An 18,497-nucleotide genomic window follows, 5' to 3' on the forward strand; every position below is an offset into this window, starting at 1 on the left:
GATGGGCAGAGTTCCTGCCAAGGCCTGGGATGCAGAAAGGCTCTGCTTGAGACTTGCTCCTCTGCACACTAAGAGCACTGCCACAGTTTGTGCCCCACCTCGGGGGGGCAGGAAGACAGAGGTGGCACCTGCAGGGACAAGCAGACAGGACAGGTGAGCCTCAACTACCCACCAAGGGATTGCATCCCGTGGATGGCATCTTCAGGAGAAAGCTGAGGGATTACTATGGTCAAGACACTTCTTCAATGGTTGGTGTCTCAGCCTGACTCTGTTTCTTCTGACTTCAGTCCTGACCCATGTGCTCCTGAATCCACTTCTAGAGAAGTAGACATCTCTAGTTGCCATCTGCTGCTGAGTCCAGTCTAGGACTTACCCAGTACCTGGTGCCACTGGTGCTGTTACTGCCATCAGGGGTTGGTGTGACTCTTGGTTGTATCTCTTTGTCTCTGTTCCATGGTATTATTCTTTGTGTCCCAGATGGTTTAGTTTCTTTCCCACCTCATCAGTCTCTCTCCCTTCTTCCCTTTCTCCTCCCCTGGAGAAGGCAGAAGGATTCATAGACAGCGTTTGTCACATTTCTTGTGGCTGACTCAGTCACAGGATGACAGGATGGCAGGCTGTTAGGGGTTGGAAGGGACCCAAAGAGATCATTGAGTCCAAACCCCTGACAGAGCAGGACCATTGAATCTATCTTAGGTCACAGAACAACACATTCAGATGGGCCTTGGAAGCCTCCAGAGAAGGAGACTCCACAACCTCTCTGGGGAACCCATTCCAGTGCTCTGTGACCCTTCCAGTTAAGGAATTCCCCCTTGTGTTGAGGTGGAACCTCCTGTTTTGCACCTTATATCCATTGCTTCTTGTCCTATCACAGGGAGCAAGTGAGAAGAGCCTGTGCCCCCCTTCCTGACATCCAGCCCACAGATATTTATAGACTTTTATTAAATCCCCTCTCAGTCTTCTCTTCTCCAGTCTAAAAAGCCCCAGGTCCCTCAGGCTCTCTTCATAAGGCAGTACTCCAGTCCTCTAATCATCCTTGTAGCCCTCCATTGGACTCTCTTGAGCAGATCCCTGTCTCTCTCAAACTGGAGAGCCCAGTCCTTACCCCTTGACACCTTTCTTCCAGGAAGAAGCCCAGAAATTCTTCTGATCACTGAGATCAAATATTGAAACCCAAATAGACCTCCTACTTACCCTGAATTATGTTCTTGACTCACTCCAGCTTTGATGGAGATTTGCCATCTCCAAATTCTCCAGTACAATCAACCCCAGTCCTCAAGGTGCAAATTGAAGTAGCAGTCCTAATTCAAGAGCTTCCTAAAAGAGTCCTTTTGTAACCCAATTCCTTACATGACAGCATTTGGGGAATTATTATCAGCTAGATTTGCTCACAGTGAGGGTGGTGAGACACTGGAATAGGTTGCCCAGTGAGGTTATGGGCATCCCCTCCCTGGAGTTGACTGAGGCTGGGTTGGATGAGGCTTTGAGCAACCTGGGTGAGTGGAAAGTGTCCCTACCCATGGCAGGGCTGTTGGAGTTAGATGATGTCCCCAGTTTAGGAGGGACATTGAGATGCTTGAGCGTGTCAGAGAAGGGCGACGAGGCTGGGGAGAGGCCTTGAGCACAGCCCTACGAGGAGAGGCTGAGGGAGCTGGGATTGGTTAGCCTGGAGAAGAGGAGGCTCAGGGGTGACCTTATTGCTGTCTACAACTACCTGAGGGGTGGTTGTAGCCAGGAGGAGGTTGCTCTCTTCTCTCAGGTGGCCAGCACCAGAACAAGAGGACACAGCCTCAGGCTGTGCCAGGGGAGATTTAGGCTGGAGGTGAGGAGAAAGTTCTTCACTGAGAGAGTCATTGGACACTGGAATGGGCTGCCCGGGGAGGTGGTGGAGTCGCCGTCCCTGGAGCTGTTCAAGGCAGGATTGGACGTGGCACTTGGTGCCATGGTCTAGCCTTGAGCTCTGTGGTAAAGGGTTGGACTTGATGATCTGTGAGGTCTCTTCCAACCTTGGTGATACTGTGATACTGTGATCTTTAAGGTCCCTTTCAACCCAAACCAGCCCATGAATCTCTAAATCTTTTTTTCCCCCTCTCTCCAGACTGTGCTCAGACAACATCTCTTACCCATGACCCTTCCAGTCAGAACTGCCTTGCCTGTGCTGGGTGCCTCAGACTGAAGAGCTTGGCAGCAGATCTTTACATCCACTTCATGCTTTGGAAGTCCATCTGCTGAGACACTTGAATGTGTTACAACAAACGTAAGCAAATCAATAACATGTTGCTTGGTTCTGTGCAAAGCTTGAAAACCTGAGACTCTCATAGCAGCATGGAAAGAGCTATCAGTGGTAATGCTTTCACCTCTTTTCCCTTGCTTTTGCTCTGCCACATGCTGGATGTGGAGTCTAAGCCTGGAATCACATGTGCATCATCCAGGTATTAAGCAGGGTAAGCCTGTAAGGATCTTTGCTTTGCTGTACCAATTACCTGCCCTGAACAGTGCTGGTTAGTTCAAATTCTTCAGGCTCTGCACTGAATGAGCTGGGGAAATCAAATCTGTGTGTTAAGGAATGTTTATTAGTCTTGTTTAGCAGGGGTTAAGATTATTTTTTGTTCTAATTTGGATGAGCTAAAGAAGATAATACTGCTGAACATGTCTGCAGACAGAGTTTGTGGGTAGAGCTCCAAACTTCACTCACTCATTTAGAGATTAAGGACTTGATTGGATTCCAGCCAGACTAATTACTGGTAATCTACAAAATCAGTCAAAGGCTTTACTCTGTCTCAAAATAATGGCTGCTCTAATTCCTTGCAAACTCAGCCTGCAAAGGCAAGAAAACTTGGAAACCCTGGGAAAGGTCTCACTAAACCCAAACCAAACAGAAAACCTGAACAGAGTTTGATTGCTTTAGTGCAGATAGTTTTTAGGGGGAGCAATGTGAGTTGGTGATTAATAGCGTGGCTGAGTTAGGGAGACAGGTTTCAGCCACCTCCAGGATAAATTATGTTTGACATGTTCAAATTCAGGAAAGGAACAAGGACATAGCAGGGATGGATCTTTTTTTTTCCACAGTGCTTTTCAGCTTCCTGGAATGCAGATTTCATGATTAGCTCCAGTGACAGCACACACAAAATGATGACAAATCTTGGCCTATCATACATAGGAAATTACAGAGTTGCAGGGTTATAAACATAGACTCACAGAATGGTAGGGGTTGGAAGTGGTCTCCAGAGAGCACTGAGGCCATCCTCCCCTGCCAAAGCAGGGTGACCTAGGGGAGGTGACACATGAATGACTCCATAGCCTCTCTGGGAAGCCTGCTCCAGGGCTCCAGCACCCTACACCAAAGAAGTTTGTCCTCATGTTGAGGTGGAATCTCCTGGGTTCCATTTAGTACCTATTGTTCCTTGTCCTTTCACAGGACACCAGCGAAAGGATCCTGGCACCTTCACCTTGACACCCACCCTTCAGATATTTCATAGAATCAACCAGGTTGGAAGAGACCTCCAAGATCATCCAGTTCAACCTAGCACCCAGCCCTGGCCAGTCAATTAGACCATGGCACTAAGTGCCTCAGCCAGTCTTGTTTTGAACACCTCCAGGCACGGTGACTCCACCACCTCCCTGGGCAGCCCATTCCAATGCCAATCACTCTCTCTGACAACAACTTCCTTCTAACATACAGCCTATGCTTTCCCCAGCACAACTTGAGACTGTGTCCCCTTCTTCTGTTGCTGGTTGCCTGGGAGAAGAGACCAACCCCACCTGGCTACAGCCTCCCTTCAGGGAGCTGTAGACAGCAATGAGGTCACCCCTGAGCCTCCTCTTCTGCAGGCTGCACACCCCCAGCTCCCTCAGCCTCTCCTCACAGGGCTGTGCTCCAGGCTGCTTAACAGCTTCACTGCACTTCCCTGGACATGTTCCAGTATCTGAACATCTCTCTTGAACTGAGGAGCCCAGGACTGGACACAGTCTGGAAACATACTAAGTATGAAACTCCTGATTTTACTGATCTAAGGAAAGCAGCAGCTTTACATCCTTTAGTTACTGTGGTTTGTAGTTTATTGAGTCACATTTGGTACTGCAAGCAGAAGTGGCTTGCTGAGCACATTACACCTGTGATTGTAAGAAAGCTGAAGAGTGCTGGCTGGAACTCAGACAAGAAGCCTAGCAGATGGAAGATAATCCATGCAAAATATTTGTTTCATCAGATGGGCTGATCCCAAGAGTGGCATTGGGCAGAGACAGCATGTACCTAGAATCACAGAATCATAGAATCAGTCAGGGTTGGAAGAGATCATAAGGATCATCTAGTTCCATCTCCCCCTGCCGTGGGCAGGGACATCCTACCCTACCCTAAATCAGGGTACCCTAGATCAGCCTGACATCTGGCTCTTTCTGGCACTACATATCTGGAAATGCTGTAATTCAGTGCTTTGACCTGTCTTTTCCTAGGAGAAAAGGAGAAAATAATAATAATATATATATATAGAAACCCCTCTGCTCAGATGTGTAAAGAAGGAAATCAGTATTTTGGGGGAAAATTAACATTTTACTGAAGTTGTCTCCCATCTAATTGCATTGTAATTGCTTTGGGCCAACTTTTAAGGAGAGGCTGTCCCAGAGGGAGGAGGCACTAGAGAGATAATAGAGGAGAACACGTCTGAGCTGTGTAAATGAGTGTCCCTGAAAATTATTAAAGGAAGGAGAGGAGGATGGATGGCAGTGCCTCAAAAAATCCTCCAATGGAAAAAATATCATAAAATAAAGGCAATTATCACCTTGGGAGTGACTAAAAACAATATAAGATTCTTTAAATATACAAAGGGAAAGAGATAAAGGGCTGAAAATGGAAATAATTAGCCCACCAAGGGATTAGAGAGAAACTTAATGTGAAGTGAACAGGATACAGTGGGAAAATTAAATGAGTTCTGCGATTCGGAGGAGTATCCGTGAGGGAAATGTGAGGTGAAACAGCATAAATAAAAGGCAGCATGTTTTCCAGCTGCTGAGGGGCATAAGAGAAAGGATATCATAGAATCATAGAATCAAGCAGGTTGGAAGAGACCTCCAAGATCATCCAGGCCAACCTAGCACCCAGCCCTGTCCAGTCAACTAGACCATGGCACTAAGCGCCTCATCCAGGGTTTTCATCAACACCTCCAGGGACAGCGACTCCACCACCTCCCTGGGCAGCCCATTCCAATGCCAATCACTTTCTCTGCCAACAACTTCCTCCTAACATCCAGCCTAGACCTCCCCTGGCACAGCTTGAGACTGTGTCTACTGTTTCATGAGGGGATTAGGCTCGATGATCCCCAGAAGTTCATTCTAACCCACTTCATAGAATCATAGTATGCTTTGGGTTGGAAGGGACCTCCAAAGGTCATCTAGTCCAACAGTCTGCAGTCAGCAGGGACATCCTCCACTAGATCAAGTTGCTCAGAGCCTTGTTGAGCCTCACCTTGAATATCTTCAGGCGTGGAGCCTCAGCTGCCTCCCTGGCCAACCTGTTACAATGCTTCACAACCCTCATGTTGCAGAACTTGTTCTGCACATCCAATCTAAATCTGCTCTTTTACTACAAACCATTGTCCCTCATCCTATCACTGGATATGGTCCCTCTGCAGCTTTCTTGTAGCCCCCTTCAGGTGCTGCCTGCTGGGATTCTGAGATTCTATGATCTAAAATCCTCCTGTTGCTATTTCATACAATGGAGCTGTTGACTGTGAAGCAGAAAAGATTTTAAAAGAAAGAATCCTTTTGTCTCCATTAGTCATGAGAATTTTCAACAGAAAACAATCTGCTTCTTCCAAAGAAGCTGTTTGTTCAGCAGTTTATTTAGCAGTTCTCATGTCAAAGCAAGAAATGTACCTTCAGAACATCTAATCTGCAGCTGTAGCTCTTCTTGATGTCAGCACAGTTTGGTTTGCAGGTAGAAAAAAGACTTGGAGCATCCATCCTTTCATTTCAGCTCAATAATATTCCAGCTGCAGGTGTCCTTATGGCCAATTTCTGGTCTTCTTTCTCCTCATATGAGTGAATCTGAGACAAAGAGTACCTTCAAAGTGCCTTTCTGGTGCCCTGTGAGGTTCTCCTGTGATTTCAGCTGTAACCCAGGTGATGGGCAGAGAGATTACATCAGGCATCTGAAAAACCTTCTGCAACACAGACCACAGAGACTGCCTTGTTGCACGAAGCCCCACGTTTTGTAGCCCACAAGTGGGCATTTGTCTCAGCGGCAGCTCAGGTCATAGAGTTGACCTGATGCTTTATTTCCCTTGGGTCTGCCTTTCACAGTGCCTGTCAAGGTAACCAATCTCCCACATTGCTGCCTGCTGCCCTCCTAGAGCTGGGATCCAAAACTCAGAAGGTGTACAGCCTTAGTAGCAGGCAGTCACTTAATAAGCACCCCTTATTTGTCCTATTGCTCATCTGTTTTGCTAATTCAAGCATGAAGTTCGAGGTTCCAGTGAGTGTAAATTAATGACCTTTGCTCAAAATATTTTATGAATACTTTCAGTCAATTACTTTTTATTATTTCCATAGCTGTAGACATTATGAACTGGTTCTCAGGTAATTAATTTTAACGAGGCCATGCATAAATGGGAAGTCTGCCTTCTGAGCAGGGGCATTTGGAGCTGCTTTCCCAGGTAACAGAAGCGATGTTCTCACAGCCTGCCAGGAGGTTATCAGGAACAGCACATCTGGCTGATTTCTTGGTCATCTGAGGGGTCACCTGCTCCTTCATCTAAACTCTCACACGTGGGAAGGCAAAAGATTATGTCTATCCTGTATTATTTCTCCTCCAAATGTATTTGCTCTTTAATCAGCCAGCTTGGTCCAGTGAAGTCATGAATCACATCCAGTAGGATTAGCAAAGTCATTCAGCTCCTTGGCTCCGCTGCAGCGAGATGCCACCTGGACTACTGCATCCAGTTCTGGTGCCTCCGGCATTAGAAGAGAATGAAGCTGCTGGAGTGGGTCCAGAGGAAGCCACAAAGACGATTAGAGGCTGAGTGTGATGGTTTGGGTGTTCCCCATCCCCCCCCCCCCCCCACTTTAGAAGGTACCCAGACTAGTCTCAGCCAGCTCTGGGAATATAAATGAAGCTATTTATTTACAGCTGGCACAATATACAAGCAGATATTTACAGTCTATACAGTTATAGACAGAAATAGACAAGGTGAAAGTAATACAGAAGCACAACTCCCCTCCCAGAAACCTGAGTCCCCAGGAGGGACTCTCAACCACCCCTGCACCTTCCCCCTGCCCCTCTCAACCTTACCCCAGTCCCAAGGAAGAATGGAGGTTCAGCCAACAGGTTAAGAAGCAAAGGTGAGTGGAAGGTGAGGTTAGGGAGATGTAGCTCAGGCAGTGCCCAGCCAGAGAGTGCCACAAAATGGTGAGAGTGTTATCTAATGTTTTCCTTTCTTCTCCAGCAAGACTCTGAGGGGAGTAGACATCACCATTGTTTTCCTTTCACAGCCTATGATCTAGTTCTTTTCTCACCAAAACATTCTACCCTGCTTCAAACTAGCACACTGACAAAATGGGAACTGTTCAGCCTGGATGTGCTAGTTTGGAGCTAGCTAGAATGTTTAGGTGAGAAGAACTAGATTATAGGCTGTGAAAGGGGAACAATGGTGATGCCTACTTCACTCATAGGCTTGCTATGAGTGCAGAACAAGAGTATAAACATAAATAAGGCATTTGGGCACAGCCTGGGCTTTGAGCTGCATTTCTCTCTAACCTCACCTTCCGTCTCTCTGATTAATCCACCTGCTTCCTAACTCCCCTGACCGACCTTCCATTATTCCCTGGGGCACAAGGCAATGTCTGGGGTAAAGTAGAGGGGTGGGAGAAGGTGGAAGGGTGGTTGGGAGCCCCTCCTGAGGACTCAGGTTTCTGGGAGGGCTGTTGTGTTTCTGTATTACCTTTTCCCTTGTCTATTTCTGCCTATAACTGTATATACTGTAAATATCTGCTTGTATATCCTGCTAAGCTGTAAATAGAAGCTTCATTCCATTTCCAGAGCTGGCTGAGTCTAGGCTGGGTGATTTCCAGAGTGTGTGGGGAGGGCAGGGAACACCCAAACCACCACACTGGAGAAGAGAAGGCTTTGTGAAGACCTTCAGAGTACCTGAAGGGGGCTACAGGAGAGCTGGGGAGGGCCTTTTACAAGAGCTTGTAGTGATAGGATGAAGTACAACGACTTGAAACCAGAGAAGGGTAGAGTTAGATTGGCCATTAGGACAAAATTTTTCACAATGGGGGTACTGGAATGCTGGAACATGTTGTCCAGAAATGTGCTGGAGGCCCTGTCCTTAGAGATGTTCAGGCCTGATCTAGTTGAAGATGTCCCTACTGACTACAGAGGAGATGGACAAGAGGACCTTTGGAGGTTTCACAGTATCACAGTATCATCAGGGTTGGAAGAGACCTCACAGATCATCAAGTCCAACCCTTTACCACAGAGCTCAAGGCCAGACCATGGCACCAAGTGCCACGTCCAATCCTGCCTTGAACAGCTCCAGGGACGGCGACTCCACCACCTCCCCGGGCAGCCCATTCCAGTGTCCAATGACTCTCTCAGGGAAGAACTTTCTCCTCACCTCCAGGCTAAATTTCCCCTGGCACAGCCTGAGGCTGTGTCCTCTTGTTCTGGTGCTGGCCACCTGAGAGAAGAGAGCAACCTCCTCCTGGCCACAACCACCCCTCAGGTAGTTGTAGACAGCAATAAGGTCTCCCCTGAGCCTTCTCTTCTCCAGGCTAACCAATCCCAGCTCCCTCAGCCTCTCCTCGTAGGGCTGTGCTCAAGGCCTCTCCCCAGCCTCGTCACCCTTCTCTGGACACGCTGAAGCATCTCAATGTCCCTCCTAAACTGGGGGGCCCAGAACTGAACACAGCACTCAAGGTGTGGTCTAACCAGTGCAGAGTACAGGGGCAGAATGACCTCCCTGCTCCTGCTGACCACACCATTCCTGATGCAGGCCAGGATGCCACTGGCTCTCTTGGCCACCTGGGCACACTGCTGGCTCATGTTCAGGCGGGTATCAATCAGCACCCCCAGATCCCTCTCTGTCTGGCTGCTCTCCAGCCACTCTGACCCCTTCCAACCCAGTGCCATACTCCGATTCATTGATTCAATGAGCGCTTGGAGTAGCCTGTGAAGAGTGCTGCAGGCACCACTAGATGCTGCTGCAAAATCTGAGTCCCTAATGGCTGGGCAGCTTGCAATTCCTGTGCTGAGCCAAGAAGCAGGAAGCCTTAGTTCAGATCCAGCAGATCTTCTCACGGGTAGTTAGTGATAGAACAAGAGGGAATGGCCTCAAGCTGCAACTAAGTAGGTTTAGACTGGACATTGGAAAACATTTTTTCCTAGCAAGGGTGGTCAGGCATTGGAATGGGCTGCCCAGGGAGGTGGTTGAGCCACCAACCCTGGATATGTTTAAAGGTCATTTGAATGTGGTGCTTGGGGATATGGTTTAGGGTGAACCTTGTAGAGTAGTAGTAGTATTGGTTGGACTTGGTGCTCCTGAGGGTCTTTTCCAACCTGAATGTTTCTGTGATTTCTGAGATTCCCAAACGTTTCTTCCCAAGTCCTATTAGTCAGAGGCTGCTTATGCCCTGAAGGCTGAGAATTTATGATCCCTTCCAAGGGCTCTGTTTGTTTATTTATTGAGGTAGGGGAAATTAGTCTTTGTTTGGTCTTTCCTATGACAACTCATGGATCACTATAATTATCCAATTGATTTCTCAATTCTGCAGAGCCCTCAGCCTCACTGATATCTTGCAGCTTTACAAGGAGGGCTAAGTCACAATGAGCAGCATGTATCCTTACATTTTTAATGTAGCATTTCCCAATAATTCAACAGAAATTACTGACTTCCCTTTCTGGTATGTCCTTCAGAACAAGGCTCAGTAGATAACACGCTGGTTTTCACAGAATCACACAATATTAGGGGTTGGAAGTGACTCCAAAAAATCACCCAGTCCAACACCCCCTCCCTGCCAGAATATGGTCACCTAGGGCAGGATGCACAGGAATACACCCAGGTGGGTTTTGAATGTGTCCAGAGAAGGAGGTTCCACAATCTCTCTGGGCAGCCTGCTCCAGAGCTCTGTCATCCTCACAGTGAAAAAGTGTTTTTTGTGTTAACATGGAACCTCCTCTACTGCAACTTGCACTCTGTCCCTTCTGCATTCAATCCTAACCCACATGTTCCTGAATCCAGTTCCAAAATCCAGGTCATATAATCACCCAGGTTGGAAGAGACCTCCAAGATCATCCAGTCCAACCCAGCATCCAGCCCTGTCCAATCAACTAGACCATGGCACTAAGTGCCTCATCCAGGCTTTTCTTCAACACCTCCAGGGACAGCGATTCCACCACCTTCCTGGGCAGCCCATTCCAATGGCAAATCACTCTCCCAAATCAAAAAATGGATCTTGATTCTATTTCCTGCCTGCTGTTGATTCCAGTCTGGAACTTGCCCAGTGATGCTCCCAGCATCAGTGGAGCCACCATTTCCATCAGGCTTGGCTCTTGGTTTAGGTCATTTTCTCTCTATTTGATTGGATTATTCTTTCCATCCCAGCTGGTTCAGTTTCTTTCCCACCTCATCAGTGTCTCTCCCTTCTTCCCATTCTCTTACCTTTGGGAAGGAAAAGGCTTCATTGAGAGCCTCTGGCACTCATCTGGTGGCCAGCCTAGCCCTGACCCTTGACATGCAATAGAACAAGGGGACACAGTCTCAAGTTGTGCCAGGGGAAGTCTAGGCTGGATGTTAGGAGGAAGTTCTTGCCAGAGAGAGTGATTGGCATTGGGATGGGCTGCCCAGGGAGGTGGTGGAGTCACCATCCCTGGAGGTGTTGAAGTCAAGCCTGGCTGAGGCACTTAGTGCCATGGTCAGGTTGATTGGCCAGGGCTGGGTGCTAGGTTGGACTGGAGGATCTTGGATGTCTCTTCCAACCTGTTTGGTTCTATGATTCTATGTGTCCAAAGCTAGCTCACTCTAAAATACTCCATCCATTTTGGTCATTTGCATTGCAATTACATTAAGAAAATATGGAGTGTCAGCACAAATCAATCTGTAAAAGAAAGTTCTGAAAGAACTCGCTTGTCCTCCTTTGATCAGTCCTCTGGGACATGTAGTTTTGGGAGTTCAATAATAGGTAAACCACTTCCTATGAAAGAGTTCTTTAAAGAAACCTGATCTGAAAAACAAAGGAGTTTTCACTATGTTAGCAAGCATCACTTTGGGTTTGTTTATTGGTTGTTTGGAGGTTTTGGTTGGTTTTTTGTTTTGATAATGGATATAGACACCAACATGAGGATTGTGGCAGAGAAATGCTCTTAAAAACCACTATGTGTGATGGTTTGAGTGTTACCTGCCCCCTCCCCCCCACTTAACACAATCACCCAGACTAGACTCAGTGTCTCTGAAAAATTGAATGAAGCTTTTTATTTACAGCTTAGCACAAGATACAAACAGATATTTACAATCTATACATCTAGAAACAGAAATATACAAGTTAAAAAAGTGATACAGAAACACAACAGCCCTCTCAGAAACCTGAGTCCCCAAGAGGGGCTCCCAACCACCCTTCCACCTTCTTCCCACCCCTCTACCTTACCCCAGACTTTGCCTTATGTTCAAGGTGAGTTTGGAGGGTCAGCCAGAGGGGTTAGAAAGCAGATGGATTAGTCAGGCAGCAAGTTAGGTTAGAGAGAGAAGTTCATGCAGCCCCAGGGACAGAGAGAGACTCCTTTATCTGTGTTCTTGTCCTTATATATCTCAGCAAGCCTATGAAGTAGCCATCCCCATTGTTTCCTTTTCACAGCCTATCATCTAATTCTTCTCACCAAAATATCCCAGCTAGGCTCAAACTAGCACACTAGCACTTGTAATTCATGATGGTTTGGGTGTTACCCTCCCTACACACACTTTGGAATATCACCCAGACTAAGCTCAGTCGATCTGAAAATTGAATGAAGCTTTATATCTGCAGCTCAGCACAATGTACAAGCAGGTATTTACATTATATACAGAAATACATAAGTTAAAAAGTAATACAGAAACACAACAGCCCTCCCAGAAACCAGAGTCCCCAGGAGGGGCTCCCAACCACCCTTCCACCTTCTTCCCACCCCTCTCAACCTTACCCCAGACTTTGACTTGCATTCAAGGTGAGTTTGGAGGGCTGGCCAGGGGGGTTAGGAAGCAGATGGATTAGTCAGGCAGCAAATTAGGTTAGAGACAGAAGTTCATGCAGCCCCAAGAGTCAGAGAGAAACTCCCTTATCTGTATTTTTGTTCTTATCTATCTCAGCAAGCCTATGAGTGCAGTAATCATCACCATTGTTTCCTTTTCACAGCCTATAAACTCATTCTTCTCACCAAAACATCCCAGCTAGGCTCAAACTAGCACATAATTCTACTTCATTTTTACATGTTAGAAAGCAGCTTAGTCCATCAATGCCCTTTTAGTTTATGTCATCACACTGAAACTCCTATTTCAAAGATGAAAAAAGTGAAGGATGCCCAATGTGATGGTTTATGCCTCTGCAGTTTACACAACATTGGTGCTTTTTGATGTGCTGAACATTCCTGGGGTTTTGTCTGCTTCCCAGATCAACTCTCTATGTTTATTGAGATGTGTTTAGTTCTGCAGGGATGCATAGGAATTAGAGCAGGGGAAGAATGAATAATGAATAAGTAGGATCATCTTCCCTCACTTCAGGGATCTGTACACCATGTCACTATCACAGAGTCATAGAATCAAGCAGGTTGGAAGAGACCTCCAAGATCATCCAGTCCAACCTAGCCCCCAGCCCTATCCAGTCAACTAGACCATGGCACTAAGTGCCTCATCCAGTCTTTTCTTGAAGATCTTCAGGGATGATGACTCCACCACCTCCCTGGGCAGCCCATTCCAATGGGAAATCACTCTCTCTGTGAAGAACTTCCTCCTAACATCCAGCCTATACCTACCCCGGCACAACTTGAGACTGTGGAAGAGACCTCCGAGAACATCCAGGGATGGTGACTCCAGCACCTCCCTGGGCAGCCCATTCCAATGCCAATCACTCTCTCTGTGCTCTATGTTCACCTACTGCCTTTCTTTTGTCTTTTACAGATTCAAAGAACAGTTTAGGTAGAAAGCACCTTAAAGATCATCCAGTTCCAACCCCCCTGCCATGGGCTGGGACACCTCCCATGAAACCAGGGTGCTCAAAGCCTCATCCAACCAGACCTTGAACAAGGAGGAGGCATCCACAACCTCCTGGGCAACCTGTTCCAGTGTTCCACAATCCTCACAGGAAAGAATTTCTTCCTAATCTCCAGTCTCCACCTCCCTTCTTCAAGCTTCATTCTATTTGCCCTCATCCTATCACTCCAAATCCTTGTCAAAAGTCCCTCCCCAGTCCTCCAGTAGCCTCCTTCAGGTACTGGAGAACTGCCTTAATGTCTTCTCCAGGTTGAATAGTCCCAACTGCCTTCTCTTCTCCAGGTTGAATAGTCCCAACTCTCAACCTGTCCCCACTGGAGAGGTGTTCCAGACTTCTGGTCCTTCTCCAGACCACCTTAGCTGCTCTTTGATGAACATGAGTAGAATTTCACTATGGTAGTTTACAGAAGTTATTCTATGGTCAGAGGTGGCCAAAGGGAGAGGGAGTTCAATAACCTGCATTTAACCTATGAAATATTAATATCTTTTAATTTCCTTTATCTTTTTTTTTACATAGTCATCACTTTACTAACTGAACCTTTAAATCAGGCAACTGCATGAACCTTAATTTAATATATGCATGCAAATACACCAAGCCAGAACTCCTGCAGGCCAATGTTTATCTGATGAAGCTTCCCTCTCTGTTCCTTCTATAGAAAATGGAGAGGATTAATCAGGCTGATCCCCTTCCTGATTGCAGTATACTTAGCTTCCTCTCTGAGTTAGCCTCTCCACAGACCACAGGTGGAGCCTAGGAAGGGCAGACTGTTTAAAATTGCTCATTCTTAGTATCTCACCTAATCTATTCAATGAAATCCCTTTCTTTCTATGTTTCCATGTTAAGCTGATGTGTGCCCACAGATATTAGCAGAAATAATTAGTGCTTGGCAATATGTGCCCAGTTCTGGGCTGCCCAATTCAAGAGACAAAGAAATACTGGATGAGCCCAGTGGTGGTTCCAAAGATGCTGAGGGGTATAAAATCATAGAATCAACAAGGTTGGAAGAGACCTCCAAGATCAGCCAGTCCAACCTAGCACCTTTTAAGGCTTTCTTGGACACCCAGTGTGAGGAACAGGCTTGTCTATACTACCTGCCACCAAAGCATGGAGATAAAGCAAGGCACAGCAGACCAGGGGAATGGTACTAGAAATGGAGCAGTTAAGGGAAGTCCTGCTGCTTGAAACTGGAGAGCTTTCCACCTTGACATGGTAGGAACCAATTTTTTCCTCTCTTCTCCACCAGAAATGTCACAAATGGGCAGTCAAGGAGGCTACCTTTGCATTTATACTTGATGGGTTTTTTTGTGCTAACTCTGCATCAGCTACTGAAGATGTGGAGCCCACATAAAATGAGCAGTAGAAATAAACACCCCAGGAGGAAGAGAACAATTTGTTGCTGCAGAGCAAATCAAAGAACCTGTGCATGCAAGATTGGTTGCAGTCTCCCTAGACCAGACCAGGATTCACACTGAAATCCAGGGAAGGTGTCCAAACCAGAATACTTAACAACATTTTCACATTATGATCAGAAATCAATTAGCATCTATAGGTAATACTGCATGGCCTTCCAGGATCTGAAAGGGGACTACAAAAAAGCTGGGGAGGGACTTTTCAGGCTCTCAGGGAGTGACAAGTCTGGGGGGAATGGAGCAAAGCTGGAGGTGGGGAGAGTCAGAGTGGATGTGTGGAGGAAGTTGTTGAGCATGAGAGTGGTGAGAGGCTGGAATGGGTTGCCCAGGGAGGTGGTTGAGGCCCCATGGCTGGAGGTGTTTAAGGGCAGGCTGGATGAGGCTGTGTCCATCCTGATCTAGAGTAGGGTGTCCCTGCCCATGGCAGGGGGGTTGGAACTAGCTGATCCTTGTGGTCCCTTCCAACCCTGACTGATTCTATGAGTTATAAAGGTTACAGCACTGGAAAAGTTCATCTCTGGATTCGGTAAGAGCTTCATGAGCAGCACACATCCAAAGCCAGGAACAGCTCAGATTGTTCCTCAGCCTCTTTCCTGTATGTTAGTAAAAAACTAAGCCAAAAAGGGGCCCTTGCAGGACAGCTGCAAATGCTGAAGAAATACAGCCAAATGCTGGCAGCAGAGTAAGCCCCTACACAAACCAGAGAAGAACTAATTCCATTTCCCATATAGATTCAGATCCACAGGGTAAGAAAACCTGAGAAAATATGTGCCATGTACACAAATTACCATAATCCTCCCAGAGCTCAGGTATTTTTACTTAATATCCTCATTAAAGCAGGAAGGGAGAACAGAATACAGTGTGCAGAGTCATTTTGCCATTTTATCACCTCATTCTATGGTTTTGCTTTTCTTCCTTAAGAAAATGGATTTCTCTTTTGGCCAAAACAAATGGAAATGCACAGAGAACATCACTCCTCTCAGATGCTGCACCACATGAAAGCAGATTTCACACGTGGAGAACAATGTACTTACATTTCTGAGCTAGCATCTGAAGTTCTGGGACACAAAGCCTTGCTTACAGAACTAAAAACCTCAGTTTCCCAGAGGCATGACAGAGGGAAGAGAAACAACCTGAGCTCTGCTTTTTCTCTCTTTCCTTCTGCTGAGAGCTTTCCTTTACTTGTGAACCACCTCTTCAGCCTTCCAATCAGCTGTTCATTACTTAACTGCCTTCTGCATCTGAGCATCCCATTCCCCAGGAAAACTTTGATTTTGATTACTGTTCTCTTGGTTGAGTTTATCTTAGCAGCTGGTGCCCCCAGCATAACAGGGTGGGCCAGGAGGAGGGCCATGAAGATGATCAGAGGGCTGGAGAACCTCCCCCATGGGGACAGCTGAGACAGTTGGGGCTGTTCAGCCTGGAGAGGAGAGGGCTGTCATTGAAATGGGCTACAAGAGAGCTGGGGAGGGACTTTTGACAAGGGCTTGGGAGTGACAGAATGAGGGGAATGGAGGTTTGAGGAGGGGAGATTGAGACTGGGGGTTAGGAAGAAATTCTTTCCAGTGAGGGTGGTGAGGCACTGGAACAGGCTACCCAAGGAGATTGTGGATGCCTCCTCCCTGGACATGCTCAAGGCCAAGTTGGATGAGACTTTGAGCACCATAGGAGGTGCCCCTGCCCATGACACAGGAGTGGGAACTAGGTGATCTTTAAGATCTCCTCCTACCCAAACCTTTCTAAAAAGCCCCAGGTCCCTCAGCCTCTCCTCATCAGCCATGCCCTCCTGTTCCCTCATCATCCTTGTAGCCCTCTGCTGGACCCTCTCCAGCAGATCCCTGTCCCTCTTCAACTGGGGAGCCCAAAAGTGAACACAGTATTCAAGATGAGGTCTCAGCAGGCCAGAGTAGAGGGGGAGGAGAACCTCCCTTGATCTGCTGGACATGCTCTTCTTAATACACCCCAAGATCCCATTGGCCTTCTTGGACACCAGGGCACATTGCTGTGCCATGGGTAACTTGTTAGCCACCAGCACTCCCAGGTCCCTCTCCACAGGGCTGCTCTCCAGCAGTCACCTCTCAACCTGTACTGGTGCAGCTTATTATTCCTCCCCAGGTGCAGGACTCTGCACTTGTCCTTGTTGAACCTCATTTGGCTCCTCTGTCAACATTTCAGAACTTATAATAACCTTCACTTAGGTCAGCAGTCCTGATTGCAGTTTTTACACTAAAATAGAGCCAGGATGGGCCACCATGACAGCTGTCAGGAACAGCATCTCAGTAACCCTGCTGTGGCAATGTGCTTCAGAAAATGCAGCCTATCATTTCCTCCCTGGGTCCCAGAAAGGTAGTTCACCCATTGCCAGATACTGAAAATATAACTAGGTGCATCCTTAGTCACTACAGGGCTGGAAATCAAAGCAGTTATCTCCAGGGATGGAAGGGGACAGGGTGAGAGAGCCATCTCCTTCTGTGCATGCACAGCAATGAGCAGAGATGGTTGTGCCATTGCAAGCAGAGTGACACAGCAGGTAACATGCTGATACATCTGTAAAGTAGGTTTGCACCAGCCTCTGGACCTAGAGATTGCCCAACACACTTCTATGAATGTCCTGGTGTGAGCTATAGCAGAACCAGTTCTGTTCGGTGCTGCCACTTCCCAGCTCAGGCTCTGCTCACTGAGGCACTTTCTGCAGTTCAGGGCAGGTTTGCACAGCCAGGGGATGCTTCTAGCAGGGAGAAGCTGATGGGGCAGAGTTCTTGCCAAGGGCTAGGGGACAGAAAGACTCTGCCTTAGACTTGCTCCTCTGCACACCACAGAAACTGCCACAGCTTGTGCCTCTCCTTGTGGGGCAGGATGTTGGAGTTGGCACCTGTGGGGAGGAGCAGACAGGATAGGGGACTTTCAACTGGCCACCAAGGAATTGCAGCCCATGGATGGCATCTTCAGAAGCAAGCTGAGGCATCACCAAAGTCACTGGCCAGTGTCACAGGAGGACTCTGTCCCTTCTGCCTTCAATCCCAATTCCTGTGTTCCTGAATCCAGTTCCAGAATCCAGCTCCTGAATCTTGGCCAGTGCCTGTCCCCAGCATCAGTGATGCCAGTAGTGAGACCATTGCCATCAGGAGTTGGGTTGACTCTTTATTTGCATGTCTTTGTCTCTTCAACCAATATAATTGCCCACATTCCATCCAAGGTGGTCTAGTTTCTTTCCTACCCCATCACTCTCTCTCTCTTCTCCCCTTTGGGATGGCAGAGGGCTTCAAGGAGAGCCTCCGACACTGATCTGGTGGCTGGCCCAACCCTGACCCTTGACAGCGAGACACAACACAACAGTGCCTCATATCTGCTGGAGAGATCCAAGGATTTCTTTTATTCATAGAGTCACAGAATCATAGAATCAGCCAGGTTGGAAGAGACCTTCAACATCATCCAGTCCAACCTAGCACCCAGCCATAGCCAATCAACCAGACCATGGCACTAAGTGCCTCAGCCAGGCTTTGCTTCAACAGCTGCAGGAATGGCAACTCCACCACCTCCCTGGGCAGCCCATTCCAATGCCAATCACTCTCTCTGGGAAGATCTTTAGGACTTTAGGAATCAGAATCTCCAAAAGGCTGATTGGAGGAAAATGCAGATGTGTTATTCAGCTGTAAATGCTGGCCTGGCTCTGTGGAGGAGACACTGACATGATTTAAGTCTTTTGTGAGTACGAGGCAGTGATGGAATGCAGGCACTAACAGTGCTCCTGGCAATAAAGCAGAGACTGTGCACAGAAAAGATGCCAATCTAGAAGTTTCATCACCTCAAACAAAATGTGCATGACAATGGAGAGCAAGAAACCTTTCAGCAGCA

Source organism: Pogoniulus pusillus, chromosome 8, assembly GCF_015220805.1.
Source record: "Pogoniulus pusillus isolate bPogPus1 chromosome 8, bPogPus1.pri, whole genome shotgun sequence".
In the NCBI taxonomy this organism is placed as follows: domain Eukaryota; kingdom Metazoa; phylum Chordata; class Aves; order Piciformes; family Lybiidae; genus Pogoniulus; species Pogoniulus pusillus.